General features: G+C 46.3%; 1 protein-coding gene across 3 annotated transcripts in view; it reads left to right on the plus strand.

Annotated features, from left to right (window-relative positions):
• Positions 1–14,534: 14,534 nt before the first annotated feature.
• ZBTB7A (zinc finger and BTB domain containing 7A) overlaps positions 14,535–21,739 on the plus strand; it is a 77,269-nt gene continuing 70,064 nt past the window's right edge. The window contains exon 1 of one of the 3 annotated variants that reach the window (XM_073563044.1): positions 14,535–14,613. The gene's annotated coding sequence lies outside the window, so the exon portion shown is untranslated. Of the gene's footprint in view, positions 14,614–15,003; positions 15,220–15,300; positions 15,431–21,739 lie in introns of those variants that run through there. The other 2 variants (XM_073563043.1, XM_073563045.1) reach the window with 2 other exon arrangements.

Raw genomic sequence — 21,739 nt, forward strand, 5'->3', positions numbered from 1 at the left:
CATCAGGCCGTAGTCATCTGGTTCCGGACCTCTGGCAACGGTCGGCAGGTTCCGGGCATCCGGCAGGCAAACCAGGGTTCAGGCAAGGAGGCACGACAGATATCCAAGCAGGGTGCGTGTTTAGGGAACACGCCAAGGTCCAAGGCTAGGTGCGTGTGTAGGGGACATGCCAGGGTCCAAGGCTAGGTGCGTGTGTAGGGTACACGCCAGGGTCCAAGGCTAGGTGCGTGTGTAGGGGACACGCCAGGGTTCAAAGCGAGGTGCGTGTGTAGAAGACACGCCAAGGTTCGCAAACGAGACAGGGTGCGTGTGTAGCCACGCCAAAGCATAGAATAAGACAGAGTGCGTGTGTAGCCACGCCAAGGCACAAGACAGAGTGCGTGTGTAGCCACGCCAAGGCACAAGACAGAGTGCGTGTGTAGCCACGCCAAGGCACAAGACAGAGTGCGTGTGTAGCCACGCCAAGGCACAAGACAGAGTGCGTGTGTAGCCACGCCAAGGCACAAGACAGAGTGCGTGTGTAGCCACGCCAAGGCACAAGACAGAGTGCGTGTGTAGCCACGCCAAGGCACAAGACAGAGTGCGTGTGTAGCCACGCCAAGGCACAAGACAGAGTGCGTGTAGAGACACGCCAAGGCACAAGACAGAGTGCGTGTAGAGACACGCCAAGGCACAAGACAGAGTGCGTGTAGAGACACGCCAAGGCACAAGACAGAGTGCGTGTAGAGACACGCCAAGGCACAAGACAGAGTGCGTGTAGAGACACGCCAAGGCACAAGACAGAGTGCGTGTAGAGACACGCCAAGGCACAAGACAGAGTGCGTGTAGAGACACGCCAAGGCACAAGACAGAGTGCGTGTAGAGACACGCCAAGGCACAAGACAGAGTGCGTGTAGAGACACGCCAAGGCACAAGACAGAGTGCGTGTAGAGACACGCCAAGGCACAAGACAGAGTGCGTGTAGAGACACGCCAAGGCACAAGACAGAGTGCGTGTAGAGACACGCCAAGGCACAAGACAGAGTGCGTGTAGAGACACGCCAAGGCACAAGACAGAGTGCGTGTAGAGACACGCCAAGGCACAAGACAGAGTGCGTGTAGAGACACGCCAAGGCACAAGACAGAGTGCGTGTAGAGACACGCCAAGGCACAAGACAGAGTGCGTGTAGAGACACGCCAAGGCACAAGACAGAGTGCGTGTAGAGACACGCCAAGGCACAAGACAGAGTGCGTGTAGAGACACGCCAAGGCACAAGACAGAGTGCGTGTAGAGACACGCCAGGGTTCAGAGCAGGGCTGCGTGCTAGGAGCTACGCAGGGACGCACACCTCACTGGCCAATGCACACGGCTGTAACGCCAGCACGAGGCACGACTAAGGCACAGGAGGGGGCAAAGGAACCTTCGTGCTAGGAGCCACGCCAGGTTCAGGGCAGGGTGCGTGCTAGGAGCCACGCCAGGGTTCAAGGCAGGGTGCGTGCTAGGAGCCACGCCAGGGTTCAAGGCAGGGTGCGTGCTAGGAGCCACGCCAGGGTTCAAGGCAGGGTGCGTGCTAGGAGCCACGCCAGGGTTCAAGGCAGGGTGCGTGCTAGGAGCCACGCCAGGGCACAAGGAAGGGCTGCGTGCTAGGAGCCACGCAGGGGGCACGCCACACTGGCCAGTACACACGGCTGTACACAAACACGTGGCACAGGAGACGGCCAAGGGGAACCCACGCCGGGGTTCAATGCAAGGACAAGGCAGGGAACAAGGCAAGGAATACAGGCAGAAAGAGCCAGGTCAGAGAGAGGACAGAGTCTAGCAGCGGAGCGTAGGCAGAAGCCCAGAGCCGGGCCAAGGGAAGACCTTGGGACTAGACAAAGAAACGAGCACTAAGGAGAGGAGAAATGGTGCGTGTGCCAGGGAGCACTACAGAGCACCATAGGAGAGAGCGAGGCAGAGCAAGCAAAGACTGAGACCATAGAGAGGAACACAAAGCAAGGAATAGCAAGGCAGAGAACACAGGGAGGACTACAAGTCAAAGCATAGCAAAAGCAAGACATGGCAAAACAGGCAAGGCAGAGAACAAAGGAAGGACTACAAGTCAAAGCATAGCTAAGGCGAGACATAGCAAAACAGACTAAGACAAAGAACAGCAGAAGGACTACAAGGCAAAGCAAGGCAAAGACAAACATGGCACGAGAGACAACACAAGACATGGCACAAGACAAGAGGCGGAATACGAGCACGGAGCGTGTGCAGAGACGCACTACAGAGCAAAGTGCAAGGGCACAGAATAGAGGGAGCAACCCCACAGACCCAGAGCCTTGCAGGGAAACAACACAATAATCAGGCCCTGAGCATAGGAAGAGGCGGCCTGATATAGGGCATAGCACCTCCTCCTCCAGGTCAGGACCAGGGGAGAACTTCCGGATTCTAGACATGACGAGATGATAGCAGAACCAGACAGTGCAGGATCTTAGGAAACGTCACATGATCAGGGTTTCAGACATGACGAGATGATCACCGAACCAACCAGTGCAGGATCCTAGGAAGAACACATGATCCGGGATTCTAGACATGACGAGATGATTGCAGAACCAGACAGTGCAGGATCTTAAGAAACATCACATGATCAAGGACTCCAGACATGACGAGAAGATCACAGAAGGCAGAGCAGAAACGCAGGGATCCTGCAGCTCAGACATGAGGTGAGTCTGCACACAGCTCTAGCGAACATGCAGGACAGCAGACAAAACATGCGCATGCACATCGCTCCAGGAGTTCTTGAGACAAACAGACATGGCGGACGTGACAACATCTCGATAAGTTCCTTGGGGATTGTAGTTTCCAAAATGGTGTCAATTGTGGCGGGTTTCCTCTGTTTAGGTACATCAGGGGTCTTCAAACGCGACAAGGCATCCGATCTTAATTCCAACCAATTTTATGTTGAAAAAGTCAAATGGCGCTCCTTCCCTTCCGAGCTCTGCCATGTGCCCAAACAGTGGTTTACCTGCACATATGGGGTACTCAGGATAAATTGCACAACAACTTTTGGGGTCCAATTTCTCCTGTTCCCCTTGGATAAATAAAAAAAACTTGGATCTGAAGCAAATTTTTTGTGAAAAAAAGTTAAATGTCCATTTTTTTAAACATTCCAAAAATTCCTGTGAAGCACCTAAAGAGTTAAAAAACATTTTGAATGTGTTTTTGAGCACCTTGAGGGGTGCAGTTTTTAGAATGGTGTCACTTTTGGGTATTTTCTATCATATAGGCCCCTCAAAGTGACTTCAAATGTGATGTGGTCCCTAAAAAAAATGGTGTTGTAAAAATGAGAAATCGCTGGTTAACTTTTAACCCTTATAACTTCCTAACAAAAAAAAAATGTTGTTCCAAAATTGTGCTGATGTAAAGTAGACATGTGGGAAACGTTACTTATTATGTATTTTGTGTGCCATATCTCTGTGCTTTAAAGGCATGAAAATTCAATATTGGAAAATTGTGAAATTTTCAAAATTTTCACCAAATTTCTGTTTTTTTTTTTCCACAAATAAACACAAGGTATATCAAATAAATTTCACCACTATCATGAAGTACAATCACGAGAAAACAGTGTCAGAATCACCGGGTTCCATGGAAGAGTTCCAGAATTATTACCTCTTAAAGGGACAGTGGTCAGAATTGTAGAAATTGGCCCGGTCATTAACATGCAAACCACCCTCAGGGGTAAAGGGCTTAATATGGCCAGGGAAATGTGACTTCATCAGCCAGTCACAGAAGACCTTGTGTCATGACGGTGTGGATGATTTCTGCTCTCTGCTTGCCGGAATCAAACGCAAAGTTAAGGGGGAAAAAAACCCCAACACGCTCCGCTCCTGTAATCTCTTCAGACGCACATCTAACCAGTCCACACCCTCTCTGCTCATCAAAAATGTTCCCTCGTCCTACCCACTCATCATACAGAACCGCTATCCTAGCCAAAGTAATAACAAAAGCATTAGTGGAAACATGATGATTTCCTGAACTGTGACAGGCTTTTGCTGATTTTGAGTAAAAAGGTTTGTGAAAATGAACACGAATTTGAATGTGCTAGTTTGTGCCCAATTTGACATTGGCGAACTTTTTTCTAATACGTTCGCTCATCTCTACTATAAGCACTGCACTCCAAGCCTAAGTTACTAGTCATTGATTGCAGTGGAGGTCTGCTCTTGAGAATAGAGAGGATTTTTAATCAAAAGTAAAATTCCAAAGTTGTTTTTGTTTTTACACCCTCTTTGCAATTATAACTCTTTATCATGATGAGAATAACCCTTTAAGCCAGGGATGTCAAACTCAAATACACAAAGGGCAAAAATTATAATATTGCACAAAGTCGCAGGCCAACTTTGATATTGGTTAAAAAATATATACAACTAAGTTCTTCCTGATCAAATAAAATGAATAACTTTTGGAATTAGAGTTGATAAGAAAAGAAATACACCGCACTATACTGGGAAATGAAAAAATTATATAACTGAGTACTTGCTGGTGTGTGAAAAAAATCACGTGGTGGTGGATGTATAGCAGTATTCTGAGACTATTCACTTTGTCATAGATGTATATTGCCTTGCATTTGGATGCCAAAACTGCTGAGTAGATAATATAGGGTTAAATGGGGGTGAGCCCGTTAGTGTGTTTCAGAGGGAAAAAAAAAAAAATGAACTAATCTTGATTTACTCACTTAAGTAAATCAGAACCATATAAAATACATGCTGTAAATGTAGCCATTGCCAAGTATTAAGATTGGAATGTTGCAGCCTGTTTCTGATGTAAAAAATATAATAGTTGAAAAATAAAATGAAACACCAAAAAAAAGAGGGGGATAAATAGATGTTATTTTATGTTTCATTTTATTTTTCAACTATCGTTGCATATCCCTGCGTACCCAATGTTAAAGACAGGTACACAGGACGCATGCGGAAGTAGGCGGAACTTAAGGGTGGACATACGCAGCTATATGCAGACCAGCATACCCAAGTGTGAATTTAGACTAAAAAGGTCTGCGGATTAGCTGCGGACTTGCTTGCCAAAAACGCTGCAGATAGGGAGGAGGAGGAAGAGTGTGTGGGCAGAGGCTATGTGTGACTGTAGAATATGTGAGTGACCATGTCTGTCTGCGTGTAGCCAGGCATCGTCTGATGGGACTACTACTCCTATCCGGCTATGTCTGGTGTCACATATAACAGTGACTGCATGAGCAGATGATGGGATAGTAGTCCCATCATCCGGCGACTGTTTTCAAGTGTAAGGCCGGGATCACACACAGCGAGATACGGCCGAATCTCGCAGGTTAAAACCAAGCTCTGGTGCCGGCACTCCGGAGCGGAGCGTGCAGCCGCACAGCAATACATGGAGCTGCACGCTCCGCTCCGGAGTGCCGGTGCTAGAGCTTGGTTTTAATCTGCGAGACTCGGCCATATCTCGCTGTAGTGTGACTCCGGCCTAAAACAAAAAAAAACCCTAAACACATTTATACTCACCAAACACCTAATTCCCCAATTCTCTCGATCTCCTGGAATAAAAATAAAATAATAAACCACCATAAATACTCTCTGGTCTGCCATAGTCCTAAATGACGAGTGTCCCATGGCGATCTCAAGTGTAGAACTGTCACATCGGGAGATGTGAACGCTCTACATGGCTCCGGTACACTGACACGAGGTATCCTCCCACAGTTTATCACTGCGCAGCCTTCAGAGATCACCAGAGTTCGTGCTGTCACTTGCGGCATCGCTGCGTGAGAAAATTCTCACACAGTGGTACTGCCGTAAAGTGAGAGCACAAACTTGTGACCTCTTAGTGTATCACCGGAGCCGTGTAGAGCAGTCACATCTCCCAATGTGACTGTTCTACACGTGAGATTGTCGTGGGACACTTGTTATTTAGGACTACGTCGGACCAGGGAGTATTTGTGTTGGGTTATTATTGTATTTTTGTTGCAGGAGATTGAGGGCATCAGGGAATTAGGCGATACAGTAACTATGGTTAATTAAGATTAATAAAGGAGTCTGTGTAATTATTTCAAATAAAGGACTTTATTCTGGGTGTCTGTCTTTATTTACCATATCACTATAGGATTAGTAATGGATAGGTATCTTATAGAAGCCTGTCCATTACTAAGCCGTGGACTTGATGTCAATACAATGGTGACATCAACCCCACAGATATTACCCCACTTGCCACAGAACATGTGGGAAGAGCGAGGCTAAGTGCCAGAATTGGTGCATCTATAAGATGCACCATTTCTGGGGCGGCTGAAAGCTGATGTTTTTAGCCTGGGGGGACCATTGTCCATGTCCCCTTACCAGGCTATTAATATCAACCCACAGCTGTCTGCCTAGCCTTTGCTGGTTCGATTTTATAAGGGACCCCATGTCAATTTTTTTCTGGGGTTCACCTGTAAAATAGCCAGTAAAGGCTAAGCAAACATCTGTAAGCTGATATTAATAGTCTGGAAAGGGGCCATAGATATAGTCTCCTACCCAAAATATTAACATCAGTCCTCAGCCATTGGTTTTCCCTCTGCTGGTTATGAAAATTATGTGGGAGCCCAAGTATTTAAAACATTTTTTGTAAAATAAACAGATATTGCATTTGACACAGATATTGTGTGTCTTTTATTTATGCACTTTATTAAGGAGGGTATCTGGCTGACACATACATATCTATATCTATTTATATAATTGCCTTGTAATGTTTTTATTTCCTATTCTGTCCAGATGTCACTGTATCCCAGAATTCCAAGCGGAGGAAGTTCACCGACCGCCATATTGGGACACCCAAGTGATGTCTCAATATGGAAACTGCTGCTGGTACCAACCTATTGCATGGTACCACCAGCGGAACACTGTCACACCACACACTCTATACGCACCACTCTCACAGTCACACTCACGCAGCCTCTTGCGCAATACCACCAGGGGAACACCGTTGCACTGCGCCTGCGCGAATTCCGCACAGGTGCAGTGAATCATTTGGCTGATCCTGGTGGCAGATGCACGATGTGTCTACAGGCAGTGGAAGCCGGTCACATTAAAGGGGTTTTCCCACGAACGAAAGTTCATTTTAAAAATTGTCTGTCTCTGACCGTGTATGGTGCATACCACATCTCCTGGGCTGGGAAGGAAGCAAAAGACAATACTAACATTACAGCAGGGAATCAACAAACACAAGAATGGGGAAAGCCAACCTGGCAGTCGGGAAAAAGAATTAGATCGCAATATACAAAACCTGAGCCTAAGGTTTATATATTGCTATTACAGCAGGGGATCATAGAGGATTCATTTTGTGAGGTAAAATTTTTCACTGACTGTTTTTAAACAATATTTTACATCACGAAATGTATCCTCTGTGATCTCCTGTTGTAATGTCAGTATTGTCTTTTGCTTCCTCCCCTGCCCAGGAGCTGTGGTATGTTCTGCACACAGTCAGACACAGACAATTTTTAAAATGAACTTTCGTTCGTGGGAAAACCCCTTTAAATAAAAATTCCTCTTAACATGCTGTGCACTGACTGTTTAGTGATAGGGTACTACAGGTCAAACAAGAGATGACATGAGAGAAGACAGCAGATGGGGGAGTAAGAAAGCGCACAGGGGTGAGACAGACAGAGCACAGGGGGGAGACAGCTCAAACTGGACAGCACAAGAGGGGAGAACACAGTACAGGAAGTAAAGAGACATCAAAGGGGATAGCACATGCGGTAGACAGGTCAAAGAAGAGAGCACAGACAGAAGTCACCATATGGTGAAAGAGAGTGGATAAGTGGGTGAGCACATGGGCAGGAGATTCTCAACGCTGCAAAGCCTGCCCCCATCATGACATTACCGCCCTCCCAATGTGATAGCATCGGGTCTCCATCTAGTATATATATGTGTGGATATATATGAGTGTGTATATACAGTGCCTTGCAAAAGTATTCGGCCCCCTGGAACTTTTCAACCTTTTCCCACATATCATGCTTCAAACATAAAGATACCAAATGTAGATTTTTGGTGAAGAATCAACAACAAGTGGGACACAATTGTGAAGTTGAATGAAATTTATTGGTTATTTTAAATTTTTGTGGAAATTCAAAAACTGAAAAGTGGGGCATGCAATATTATTTGGCCCCTTTACTTTCAGTGCAGCAAACTCACTCCAGAAGTTGATTGTGGATTTCTGAATGATCCAATGTTGTCCTAAATGACTAATGATAAATATAATCCACCTGTGTGTAATCAAGTCTCCATAAAAATGCACCTGCTCTGATTGCCTCAGAGTTCTGTTTGAAGCACAGAGAGCATCATGAAGACCAAGGAACACAACAGGCAGGTCCGTGATACTGTTGTGAAGTTTAACGCCAGATTTGGACACAAAATGATTTCCAAAACTTTAAACATCCCAAGGAGCACTGTGCAAGCGATCATATTGAAATGGAAGGAGTATCATACCACTGCAAATGTACCAAGACCCGGCCGACCCTTTAATCTTTCATCTCAAACAAGGAGAAGACTGATCAGAGATGCAGCCAAGAGGCTCATGATCACTCTGGATGAACTGAGAGATCTACAGCTGAAGTGGGACAGTCTGTCCATAGGTCAACAATCAGTCATACACTGCACAAATCTGGCCTTTATGGAAGAGTGGCAAGAAGAAAGCCATTTCTCAAAGATATACATAAAAAGTGTTGTTTAAAGTTTGCAACAAGCCACCTGGGAGACTCACCAAACATGTGGAAGAAGGTGCTCTGGTCAGATGAAACCAAAATCAAACTTTCTGGCAACAATGCCAAACGATATGTTTGGCGTAAAGGCAACACAGCTCATCACCCTGAACACACCATCCCCACTGTCAAACATGGTGGTGGCAACATCATGATTAGGGCCTGCTTTTCTTCAGCAGGGATAGGGAAAATGGTTAAAATTGATGGGAAGATGGATGGAGCCAAATAGAGGACCATTCTGGAAGAAAACCTGTTGGGAGTCTGCAAAAGACATGAGACTGGGATGGAGATTTGTCTTCCAACAAGACAATGATCCAAAACATAAAGCAAAATCTACAATGGAATGGTTCACAAATAAATGTATCCAGGTGTTAGAACGGCCAAGTCAAAGTCCAGACCTGAATCCAAATCGAGAATCTATGGAAAGAGCTGAAAACTGCTGTTCACAAACGATCTCCATCCAACCTCACTGAGCTCGAGCTGTTTGCCAAGGAAGAATGGGCAAGGATTTCAGTCTCTTGATGTACAAAACTGATAGAGACATACCCCAAGCGACTTGCAGCTGTATTTGCAGCAAAAGGTGGAACAACAAAGTATTAAATTAAAGGGGCCGAATAATATTGCACGCCCCACTTTTCAGTTTTTGAATTTCCACAAAAATTTAAAATAAACAATAAATTTTGATCAACTTCTCAATTGTGTCCCCCCTGTTGTTGATTCCTCACCAAAAATTTACATTTGGTATCTTTATGTTTGAAGCATGATATGTGGGAAAATGTTGAAAAGTTCCAAGGGGTCGAATACTTTCGTAAGGCACTGTATATATGTGTGTATTATATTCACTTATATTTGTTTTGTGTGTAAACATTATATTTGAAAATGGTAAGTAATTATATTATGGTCTTCAATGGAGACTGTAAAAGAAGAGGTTGGACAAAGAAATGACATCACAATTTTTTTTTTGTTAAATATGTCTTTATTTAGCTTGCAAATCGCCAGACAAATCCGTATGAAAATTCACAGAAAAAAAGCGCGGCTTTTCAACGGAATTCTGTGCTGAGAAGAATCTGCGCATATTTTTACAAGAGCTAATCCGCAATGTGTGCACATACCCTTACAGTGGAATAATGTTGTCACTGGTTTACAGTGACAGAGAGGAGTCAGAAGACCACAGCGTCTGACTTCTCGAACTCCTGCACTGATTAGAAGCACTTCTTATTAAACGGTATAGATTCTTTTGGCAGTGCAGGGGATAATCTGCTCAGTTGAGAGCTCCTGGAAGCTTTCCTGCATTTAGGCTCTCAGCTGAGCACTGTTAGCCACTCCCATCTCCTATATAAACTGGGTCCTGGCTAGCACTCATTGTAAGAGCAAGCTTATGCTGCATGGCTGAAGGTTGTTTTTGCTGGTTATTGGAGTAGCCGGTTGGTGGATTTATCTATGAAAGTTGCTAGATTTTGAGTGTGTGATAATTCCCTTTCTTCTCACACTTAGGGTTAACCTTATCCTCCACTCCCCAATCACAGTATGATTCTCCAACTGTAATCCCCACACAACTCTCCATACATTGTGATGGGCATTAAAAAGTCCTCTATACAGTACAATGGCTCCACATAGCCCTCCATACAGTATAACAGCTCCACATAGTCCTCCATACAGTATAATGGGGCACTGCTTTGCCTTCCTTATAGTATAATGGCCTGCATAGTGCTCCATACAGTATAATGGCCCCATATAGTGCTCCACACTGTATAATGGCCCTGCATGATGCTCCATACAGTATAATGGCCGCACATGATGCTCCTTACTGTATAATGGGCCCCATATAGTGCTTCATACTGTATAATGGCCATACATAGTGCTCCATACTGCACAATGGCCCGGCATGGTCCTCATGTTTCATACTGTATAATGTCCCCACATAACTCTCCATACAGTATAATGGCCCCGCATGATGCTCCATACTGTACAGCAGGGGTGGACAATCTCTTTTCTGCCAAGGGCCATTTGGATATTTATACCATCCTTCGGGGGCTGTATAAACTCCTCCCACAAAGTACATCCTGACTCTGGCACTGGTTTCATGACTTAATCTTTCATTGCATGCCCGTCAATGTTCAGTAGTGAACACTGCGTGTGTGCTAACAGAGCAAGAAGAAATTAATGAGCTTGTGGCAAACAAAATACAGCTCCCTGCCCAAGAATGCTGTCCCTGAGAATCTGCTCGGGGGCCTGATAAAAGGTCATCGAGGGCCGTAGATGGCCCTAGGGCCTGAGGTTCCCCACCCCTGCTGTACAGGGTGGGCCATGTATATGGATACACTTAAATAAAATGGAAATGGTTGGTGATATCAACTTCTGGTTTGTGGCACATTAGTATATGGGAGGGGGAAAACTTTTCAAGATGGGTGGTGACCGTGATGGCCATTTTGAAGTCAGCCATTTTGGATCCAACTTTATTTTTTCTAATGGGAAGAGGGTCATGTGACACATCAAACTTGAGAAATGCACAAGAAAAACAATGGTGTACTTGGTTCTTACGTAACTTTATTCTTTCATGAGTTATTTACAAGTTTCTCTTTGTCTACAGCCATTGACATGTCGCAGAGGTTAACACGTGAGGAGCGGATAGAAATTGTCTTGCTGTCTGGTGAACGCAGTACCTGGGTCATTGCAGCAGATTTCAGTGGAAAACACCCTACGCAAGAAAACTGTCACCATTCCCATTTTATTTAGGTGTATCCATACAAATGGCCCACCCAAAAAGTTTGCCTCATCACTGAACATAATGTTCTGTGTAAACTGAGGGTCCAGTTCCAATTTTTGTTTGGCCCATTCTGCAAATTCAGCGCGCCGATCAGTAGAACAACCCTTTGGCGGATATTAGCTACTCACAATTGGCACCCTTACAAAAGCCAGCTGCTGCAGCAACTCAGTGAGGATGACCCAGACCGGAGCGCTGAATTTGCAGAATGGGCAAAACAAAAATTGGAACATTACCCTAAGTTTACACAGAACATCATGTTCAGTGATAAGGCAAACTTTTTTGGGTGGGCCATTTATATGGATACACCTAAATAAAATGGGAATGGTGAGTTTTCTTGCGTAGGGTGTCTTGCACTGAAATCTGCTGCAATGACCCAGGTACTGCGTTCACCAGACAGCAAGACAATTTCTATCTGCTCCTCACGTGTTAACCTCTGCGACATGTCAATGGCTGTAAACAAAGAGAACCTTGTAAATAACTCATGAAAGAATAAAGTTATGTTAATACCAAGTACACCATTGTTTTTCTTGTGAAATTCTCAATAAGTTTGATGTGTCACATGGCCCTCTTCCATTGGAAAAAATAAAGTTGGATCCAAAATGGCCGACTTCAAAATGGCCGCCATGGTCACCACCCATCTTGAAAAGTTTTCCCCCTCCCATACACTAATGTGCCACAAAAAGGACGTTGATATCACCAACCATTCCCATTTTATTTAGGTGTATCCATATAAATGGCCCACCTTGTAGAATTCCCCGGCCTGATGCTCCATACTGTATAATGGCACCACATGATGCTCCATGTATTATGGCCTCACATGATGCGCCATAATGTAATTTGGCCCCACAGTGCTCCATACAGTAAAATGGCCTGACATTAAAGGGAATCTGTCACCCTTTTTTTGCCCTATTAGCTGCCGGCATAGACATCGGGGGCTTATCTACAGCATTCTGTAAACTGAAAGAGAAGAAAAACACGTTATATTATACTCACCGAGGTGGACGGCCCGGTCCGATGGGTGTCACCGTCCGGCACATCGCTTCTTCATGCGATGACGTCCTGTAATGGCTCAGGCGCATTGCTCTGCCCTGTTTAGGGCAGAGCAGAATTCTGCAGTGCGCAGGCGCCGGACCTCTCCAGACGCCTGTGCACTGCAGGACTTTGCTCTGCCCTCAAAAGGGCAGAGCAGTGCGCCGGAGCCATTACAGGACGTCATGGCATGAAGAAGGGAGGCGCCGGGCCAGAAGGAAACACCCATCGGACCGGGCCGTCCACCTCGGTGAGTATAACGTGTTTTTCTTCTCTTTCAGGTTACATCGGGGGCCTATCTACAGCATTACAGAAAGCTGTAGATAAGCCCCCGATGTCTATGCCGGCAGCTAATAGGGCAAAAAAAGGGTGACAGATTCCCTTTATACAACTACTCCCCTCTGCCCGTTCCAACGCTGACCTAGTCTCTTCATATATCATAGTCGTACCTGTGGGCACGTGCGCCGTCTCTCTCCTCAGCCCGCTATCTCCCTCATTACTAGCACCGCCACTCTCTTCAGCCAACGTGCCATCCTCCTCCTCAGGCTGCACGTGACCTGATGGGAGGGTGTTTGCAGGTGAGTGGCCAGGGCGCTAGTCATGAGGGAGATGGTGCACATGCCCACCGGGAAGGCTCTGCGTGCCCCCTCAGGAATGCGTGCCATAGGTTCGCCACCACTGCTTTAGGATAAGAAGCCAAACAAGACACTCCACTTGCAGACACGCGTTTTGGGGTAAAATCTACAAGAAACAAAAGGAGCATAAACCCTGCAGTCACTAAATAAGGAAAACGCAAAGAGTGCATGTGTTTATACGTGTTTTCCCCATATCTTAGCATCAGCCAAGCAGGTCTGATAGGATGGTGAGAAACATGTACTGACACGCAGAAAAGCGATCATCTATTAAAAAAGAAAAACAACGCCAGAATTACTGGACCTTAGTCATACTGACTCTCAAAAAACATTTGCAGGAGAAAAATAGTGGAAATGTTGCTTGTGCACAAACCCATATTTTGCTGAATAAATTTGGGAAAGGTAGCTTTATAAATAACTGTTCCTTGCCTGCTGATGTCCCTGCTGCTCCAGCTGGCGTTTGCCTACTATGCTGTGTCCTGTTAACACCGTATGACCAGCACAGGCCTTAGCAGTGATACCCAAGCGGTGGGCAGGAAACCGCTGATTCCAGTGATTGGCTGCAGTGGTCACTGCTAGTGATAAGCGAGTATACCTGTTGCTCGGGTGATCGAGTATTTTGGCGTGCTCGGAGATTCAGTGTTTGACCACGCAGCTGCATGATTTGCGACTTGCAGACAGGCTGAATACATGTGAGGAATGTCTGTTTGTTAGGGAATTCCCACATGTATTCAGCCTGTCTACAAGTCGCAAATCATGCAGCTGCTTCGACGAAAACTAAATCTCCGAGCACCCGGTATACTTGCTCATGACTAGTCACTGCTGCAGCCCTGTAACCAAGCATCAGCAGGACGTCCGCTGGTAAGCACTGTGAATTTCATAGCCTTACTTCTGTGCCGCTTTCCCTGGAAATAGACAAGCCCTTTAAAGGGTTTTCCCGATTTCAGAAGACCCGTCCCCTGACGCAGATTGTACAAAAAACCACCATGTGCTTTACTCACCCTCCCAGGGTCCAACATGTAGTCTCACAGTTCTATCTGTAGCGCTGCCGCAGATCAAGGCGCTCCCAATAGACACAAGTCATTGGGCTAGAGTGATTGACTGCAGCGCTGCAGACAATGAAAGCCCTGAGAGCAGCTGTGAAGACCCAACTCTGGACCCCGGGAGGGCGACTAAAGCCCAATTTATTTGGGGTTTTTTTTTAAGTAACGAAACTAAGATTTTTTTTGAAAGTGGAAGACCCCTTGAATTTCTCTGTGAAATGCCCCCATTTGTTGCAGGCGCGTTTCTGCGTGTTCGGTCAGGGCCGAGCTCCACGACACCCACTGTGGACTGGGTGACAGCAGAAGGTGCTGCTCCTTTAAGAGAAGGGAGTACCCCAGCGCGACCTCACAGCAACCAGGAAGGGAGCAGCCGAGCGGAGGTCTCTGCACAGCGCCCGCACGGAACTACCTCCCCAGCAGCAGGTAGGCAGCTGCGCGCCCACAGCCCAGGACCGGGGACCTGCCGGGCTCCTGCAGGCAGCGGCCGTGGGAGGTGGCGCCTAGAGGCTGCGGCCATAGCCTCATCCTCCCGCCTGCACCACTGCCGGCGACAGAACCCGACCGCACCAGCCTGAGCTGTCAGCACAGCTCGGTTATGTGATAGCAGTTACACCAAGACAAACGCCAATACCGGGCCGGGCACAAGTGACGGCTACGGAGTGTCTGGGACTTGTAGTCCCCGCACTGATGGAGCGCTGCAGATGGAGGGCCTGCTGGACTGCATATCCCAAGGTGCAGTGCAAAGCTAATGCTATACTTGATAGGCGGGCCCGATTATAACCCTGCGCCTCGTCCAATAGGAGCGCACGGTGGGCGGGGCGAGGAGCCTAGGTTCCTGTTTCTTGTGCGGCGCATTAACCCTTTCCTCGCCACTACGGCTTGGTTGCGTGCTTCCAGTCACCTGCTAGGCTGCTGTCAGCGCAGGTGGCGGCCTTGCATGGGCGCTGTAGTGAGGGCGGTGATGGCTCCGGTGTAAGGCAGCAGCAGGCGCAGTGCTCGCACTATGACCCGCTTGTTTGTGCTGGCGTGGTAAGTATGCCTAGCTCTTGTGAGCGGTATAACGCGCCCACATGCCGGAGTAGGGGTCCTGTCAGTCCCTCACCGTCCATCTGGAGAACTGAACGTCACCCCGTCGTCTGAGCGGGAAGCTCGAGGCCCCACCTCAGAGACTGGCTGGGTGGGGGGTGGCAAGGTGCCAGGCTGCCAGTGACGGGTCCGTGAGCCGCCGATACTGACACAGGTGTGAGTGGGCATTGGAGGGCGGCCATGCAGGCTGATGGTAGGGGCACAGGTCCTGCTGCTATTATGAGGTGCCCAAATGGCAGAGGCCTGGGCTGGTAACGTTACACCCATCATGGTGGGCACACTGCACCCTGTGCCAGTGACAGGGTGGGGCAGCTGCTTTGAGTGTTGGAAGGTAACTTGCTCACAGCAGGGCCGGTTTTAGGCAAAGTGGGGCCCTAGGCAAAGTTTAAAATGGGGCTTCAAATGCTAACATATTGCACATCACACAGAAGCATTTCGTTTGTAGTTATATGCGCTGAGTTTAGGTCACTAAATGAGTGTGATCGACAATATTGATATCGTTCAACACTTGTTTCCCGGCCTCTTTCCACCATCTGAGGAAGAATGATGAGGACAGAACCATCACTAATGGATCAATCTGTCCCCATACAGTATCATGTTATCAGCAGCACATCTACAGTTTACACCCCATGGTCCTCCATATAATATAATGTGCCCCATAGTCCTCCATATAGTATAATACACTCCCTATAGTCCGCCATATAATATAATGTATATATTGTGCCCCATAGTTCTCCATATAGTATAAAGCACTCCATGGCTCAGCACCACCCTACATCTCCTCCCTCATCTCAGCCTACCACCCTACCCGTGCCCTCCATTCTCCTAATAACCCTGAGGTTAACATCCTCAATAATCAGAACCTCCCACTCCCGTTGCCAAAATTTTTCACGTGCTGCGCCAATTCTTTGGAATGCACTACCCAGGTTAATACGATTAGTCCCCAATCCCCACAGTTTTAAGCGTGCCCTAAAAACGCATTTGTTCAGATTGGCCTATCGCCTCAACGCATTACCCCAACTATCCCTGTGTGGCTCATTCAAATTTTTTTACCATAACCAGGTTCCTCGCATCATGTTCTCACATGCTTTATGCATTTAATAGCCCTCTGTGTCTGTACAGTTACATATTTAGACTGTTAACTGGTTCATGCAGCAACAGGAACACCCGATTCTTACACTATGACTGGTCCGAACAATAAAAGCAATTGTTACCATCCACCTTTCGTGTCTCCCCTTTTCCTCATAGATTGTAAGCTTGCGAGCAGGGCCCTCATTCCTCTTGGTATCTGTTATGATCTATGTGATTATTGTTATGCTGTAATGTCTATTGTCTGTACAAGTCCCCTCTATAATGTAAAGTGCTGCGGAATATGTTGGCGCTATAGAAATAAAATTATTATTATACAGTCCTCATAGCCCTCCATATATTAAAATACAATCAGTCCTCTATATAATATAATACATTCCTCATAGTTTTCCATATATTAAAATACTCTGCTCAGGCCTCCATATAGTATAATACACTCCTCATAGTGCTCCATATAGTATAATGCACCGCCATAGTCATCCATGTAGTAGAATTCACTTCCCATAGTGTAATGCACCCCATAATTCTTCACATAGTATAATGTATTCCCCATAGTCCTCGATACAGTATAATGCAGCCCCTTATATAGTATAATGTAGCCCCTCCATAGAATACAATGTAGCCCTCATATAGTATAATGCAGCCCCAATAGAATATAATGTAGCCCCCTAATAAAGTATAATGAAGCCCCCATACAACATAATATAGTCCCCCCATAGAATACAATGTAGCCCCCTCATAGAGTATGATGCTATCACCCCCTATAGAATATAATAAATATAATACAGCCCCCCCATAGAATATAATGTATCCCCAAATAGAATATAATACAGCCCACCTCCCCATAGAATATAATGTAGCCCCCCATATTATATAACACAGCCTCCCCTATAGAATATAATGTACCTCCCATGGTATATAACAGCCCCACATGGTATATAATATACCATGTGGGGCTGTGCTATATACCGTATACAGCATAGCACCATGAAGGGGGGAGGAAGAAAACACTTCCTAAACGACAATAGATGTCAAAGTATAAAATTGCTTTATTGGACACAGGGCAAGGAACAATACAAGATGTTTAAAATAGCTGATAACACGTCACAGAAACAACAAGACACCATTGTCCGCACATGCTGCTACAAATAAACCCCTAAAAAGGAGGACATAAAGAATGGAAGCACCATCTCATACCATACATGGATACAGCCTGCTCAAAATCATGTGGTAACAATTAAAGAAATACTGCAGATATCAATGCATACAAAAATATATGTCCAACGTTACCTGGTATATGCTAGTGCACACAGACAAGTGGGGAGTCACAGTGTCCGCCCCGACGCGTGTTTCGGAGACCTTCGTCAGGGGACTCCCCACTTGTCTGTGTGCACTAGCATATACCAGGTAATGTTGGACATATATTTTTGTATGCATTGATATCTGCAGTATTTCTTTAATTGTTACCACATGATTTTGAGCAGGCTGTATCCATGTGTGGTATGAGATGGTGCTTCCATTCTTTATGTCCTCCTTTTTAGGGGTTTGTTTGTAGCAGCATGTGCGGACAACGGTGTCTTGTTGTTTCTGTGACATGTTATCAGCTATTTTAAACCTCTTGTATTGTTCCTTGCCCTGTGTCCAATAAAGCAATTTTATACTTTGACCTCTATTGTCGTTTAGGAAGTGTTTTCTTCCTCCCCCCTTCATGTCATTTTGACAATTGGTCTCTTTACAGTCCACAGTATTTTGAGAGATAAGGGGTAATATTTTGTTATAATTCTTTGTTTCCCCCATATGAGAGATATATACTGGCATGTGCTACTTTTTCTTTTATCTCAGCATAGCACCATGGTATATTGTTACCATGTGGGGCTGTGCTATATAATCTTTAATAATAATCTTTATTTTTATATAACGCTAACAAATTCTACAGCGCTTTATCATCACTGTCCCCAATGGGGCTCACGATCTAAATTCCCTATCTGTATGTTTTTTGGAATGTGGGAGGAAACCCACGCAAACACGGGGAGAACATACAAACCCCTTGGTGGGATTTGAACCCAGGACTCCAGCGCTGCAAGGCTGCAGTGCTATCCACTGAGCCACTGTATACAGCACAGCCCTACAAAGTATACAGAACAGAACATTAAAAAAAAACAAAACACTATCTTCACCTCTCCTCATGCCTGTGCTGCTCCTGTCTCCTGCTCTGCCTGGTACACAGTGAGTGCGCGATGACGTCATTGCGCACCCGCAGTGTCAGAGGCAGAGCGGGAAATGATGGGAGAGGGAGCGTCAGCTGACGCTCTCCCCTCCATCAATCATTGCTTTGAACTGTATAGTACAATGCGGCGGCGTGGGAGTCGGCGCTGGGGGCAGGTGAGCCCCCCCTGCCTCACGGGCCCCATAGCGGCTGCATGATGTGCCGCTAGCTGGGGGAGCGGGGGCCCTAGGCAGCTGCCTGCCACTAATGCTGGCCCTGGCTCACAGCCCCATGAGTGTCCTGCCCACTGCAGTGTATCTGTGGCAGTAGGAGACCAGATGACTCTTGGCTGCATGAATGACCACACCGCTGGTTGAAGATAATGCATTATTGGATAATTCACGAGGCTGATGTTGGTTTCTTATTCGGCAATATTTTTCTTTTCTGGTTTTTATAGGTTTAACAATAAAAAACAAACATCACAATAATATCATACAATGCAGAGAGGTGCCCTGATATAAATACACATAAAAACATACAAAAATTATAAAACTGGCACAAAAGTGGGACCAAAGGGTGTTAATTAAAGGGTTAAATGACTTTGGGCCACTGATCTCACAGTGCAGACGCACAGAACAGGGTGCCCCACAACGAAACCAGGTCTCTCCAGCCTGGCCCAAATGTGTTCTGGGCATCAGAATTGCCATCAAAGTGGGCAGACAGTTGATTTTGGCCATTTGGATAAGTGGTGTTTTTAAGGGGTTAAATGACTTTGGGCCACTAATCTCACACTAAGGCTAGGTTCATACTGTGTTCAAGCATTTCGTTTAACGCATAGCGTTGACGGACTGCGTTAACAGTATAGCATAACGCGATCGCGTTATGCTATACCGCTAGCAGTGACGGACCCCCTGACACTGCAGCCCGCGTCCGTGGGTCCTTCACAGAATGACGGCACATGGCTCGTGCAAGCCGATTTATGGCATGCGCTAGCGATGAGCTCCTAATGGAAGTGAATGGCAGCGTTAATGGATTGCGTTACATCGCGTTATGCCGCGGTGTAACACAATCCGTTAAACGGACTGCCTTAACGCAGTGTGACCCCAGCCTAAGAATGCATAGATAGTGATGCCCCTCATCAAACCCAGGTCACTCCAGCTTGACCCAAATGGGTCTTGTGCATCAGAAATGGCATCAAAGTGGGCAAACAGCCAATTAACATATTTGAATAAGTAACTGATGTTTTTAAGGGGTTAAATGACTTTGGGCCAATGATCTCCTACTACGAATACATAGATAGTGATGCCCTGCATCAAACCCAGGTCCCTCCAACATGGCCCAAATGGGTTCTGGGCATCAGAATTGGCATCAAAGTAGGCAAGCAGCCAATTTTCAGACTTGAATAAGTAACTGATGTTTTTACGGGGTTAAATGACTTTGGGACTCTGATCTCACAGGACATATATATAGAACAGGGAGCCCCCCATCAATTCCTGGTCTTCCTAGCCTGGCCCAAATGGGTTCTGGGCATCAGCATTAACATCAAAGTGGACAAACGGCCCATTTTCATAGATTTGAATAAGTAACTGATATTTTTAAGAGGTTAAATGACTTTGGACCACTGATCTCACACTAAAAATACACTTCTGTGTATTCTTAATGTGAGATCAGTGGCTCGCTGATCTTTATCCATTTATAGAAGCCATCTTCTTTTCAAATTCAGCTTTTTTACAAATGGTGTTATGTTTGCATCAAGAATTTGTTGAAGTTTTATTGAACCCATTCTTCTCTCTACCCATGAAATGTTCCCTATTCCATTGGTTGAAACACAAGCCCAAAGCATGATTGATCTACACCCGTGCTTAATGGTTGTCAAGATGTTCTTTTCCTGAAATTATGTGCCCTTTTCTGCACACATACCTTTTTGATTATTGTGGCCAAAGAGTTCAATTTTAACCTCGTTGATCCAAAGGACTTTTTTCCAAAATATATCAGGCTTGTTTAGGTGTTCTTTTGCAGCTCTAACTGAAATTCTGCTTGGTTTTTCAGAACTTATCTTGACCTCCACTGTTCCAGTTAATTGCCTTTTCCAGGATGTCCCTCCTGACAGCACCATGGAGGTTGTCCTTCCTTCTTTATAGGGACAGGAAACACACACGAGAGGTTAAAAAGATCCCTTCCACCCACATTCCCCAGAGTTTTTTTTTCTCCTGTCCTTGTAAGAACAGACACAGAGAAGAGGGGAGGCTGGGGTTGGAGCTCTGGTGCTTCCTGATTTACCTTGTGGGCTCAGGCGGTTCAGGGGTCTATCCTCTCCTTCCCTCTGTCAAGACGTCTGGGATGCCCCCCCCCCCCACCTGAACGGGGGTTCCTCAGCAAGGTGCCCTGTTGAGCGGGATCTCTGGGGCTTGGAGTCGCTTCCCTCTGGCGAGGGCTCTCGGCGTCCATTGCCAGCAGATCACAGCTGCATACATCACTTCCAGAAACGGCAGGAAGACTTCCGGTTGTATTCCATGATGAAACGCATGATGCGACTGGGCGCTTTCTGGTGATGTCTGACGTGGAGAAGCCGGTATGCAGCCCAAGGGATTCTGGAAGGGGATCTGCCGGGCGGAGAGAAGACAAGGTAGGGAACAAAAGCTGTCTTGGGTCAGTGTAAGGCTTTGACAGAGAGAACCTCTTGATCAGCATGGAGGACACTGAGGAGTGCTGTCCCCCTTGAATCGCCAATGATTGTGAGTAGCCTTAAAGGCAGGGGGACACAATGCCACAGGATACCAGAGGTTAATAGACGGTCCTGTGTTTCTACTAGGAGGACACAGTTCCAGCCATGGTGATACCTGCACCCAGGAGGACTGGCAAGTCTTTGGGGACATCCAGGAGATGCGCCATCTGTAGTAGCAAGCTACTTGACGCATGGGCTAAACAGCTTTGGGAAAAATGCATCCTTAAAGGGAATCTGTCACCTTATTTTGGCGCTCTATGTAAATGAGTTGGGTCTGGTCTGATGGGCGGTGTTTTGGCTCCTTTCCTCCACCCCTCCTTGGCTGCTGTCCGCAATATTTCAGGTAATTTCCATAGTTGTCTTCCATATTATGCGCTTATGCATTGCAGTCTTGACTCGCGCACGCGCAGTATGCTTTGCCCAACTGCGGGCAAAGCCGAAAA

The sequence above is a fragment of the Dendrobates tinctorius genome, unplaced genomic scaffold (assembly GCF_039654945.1).
Source record: "Dendrobates tinctorius isolate UK_male_01 unplaced genomic scaffold, ASM3965494v1 ptg000377l, whole genome shotgun sequence".
Lineage (NCBI taxonomy): Eukaryota > Metazoa > Chordata > Amphibia > Anura > Dendrobatidae > Dendrobates > Dendrobates tinctorius.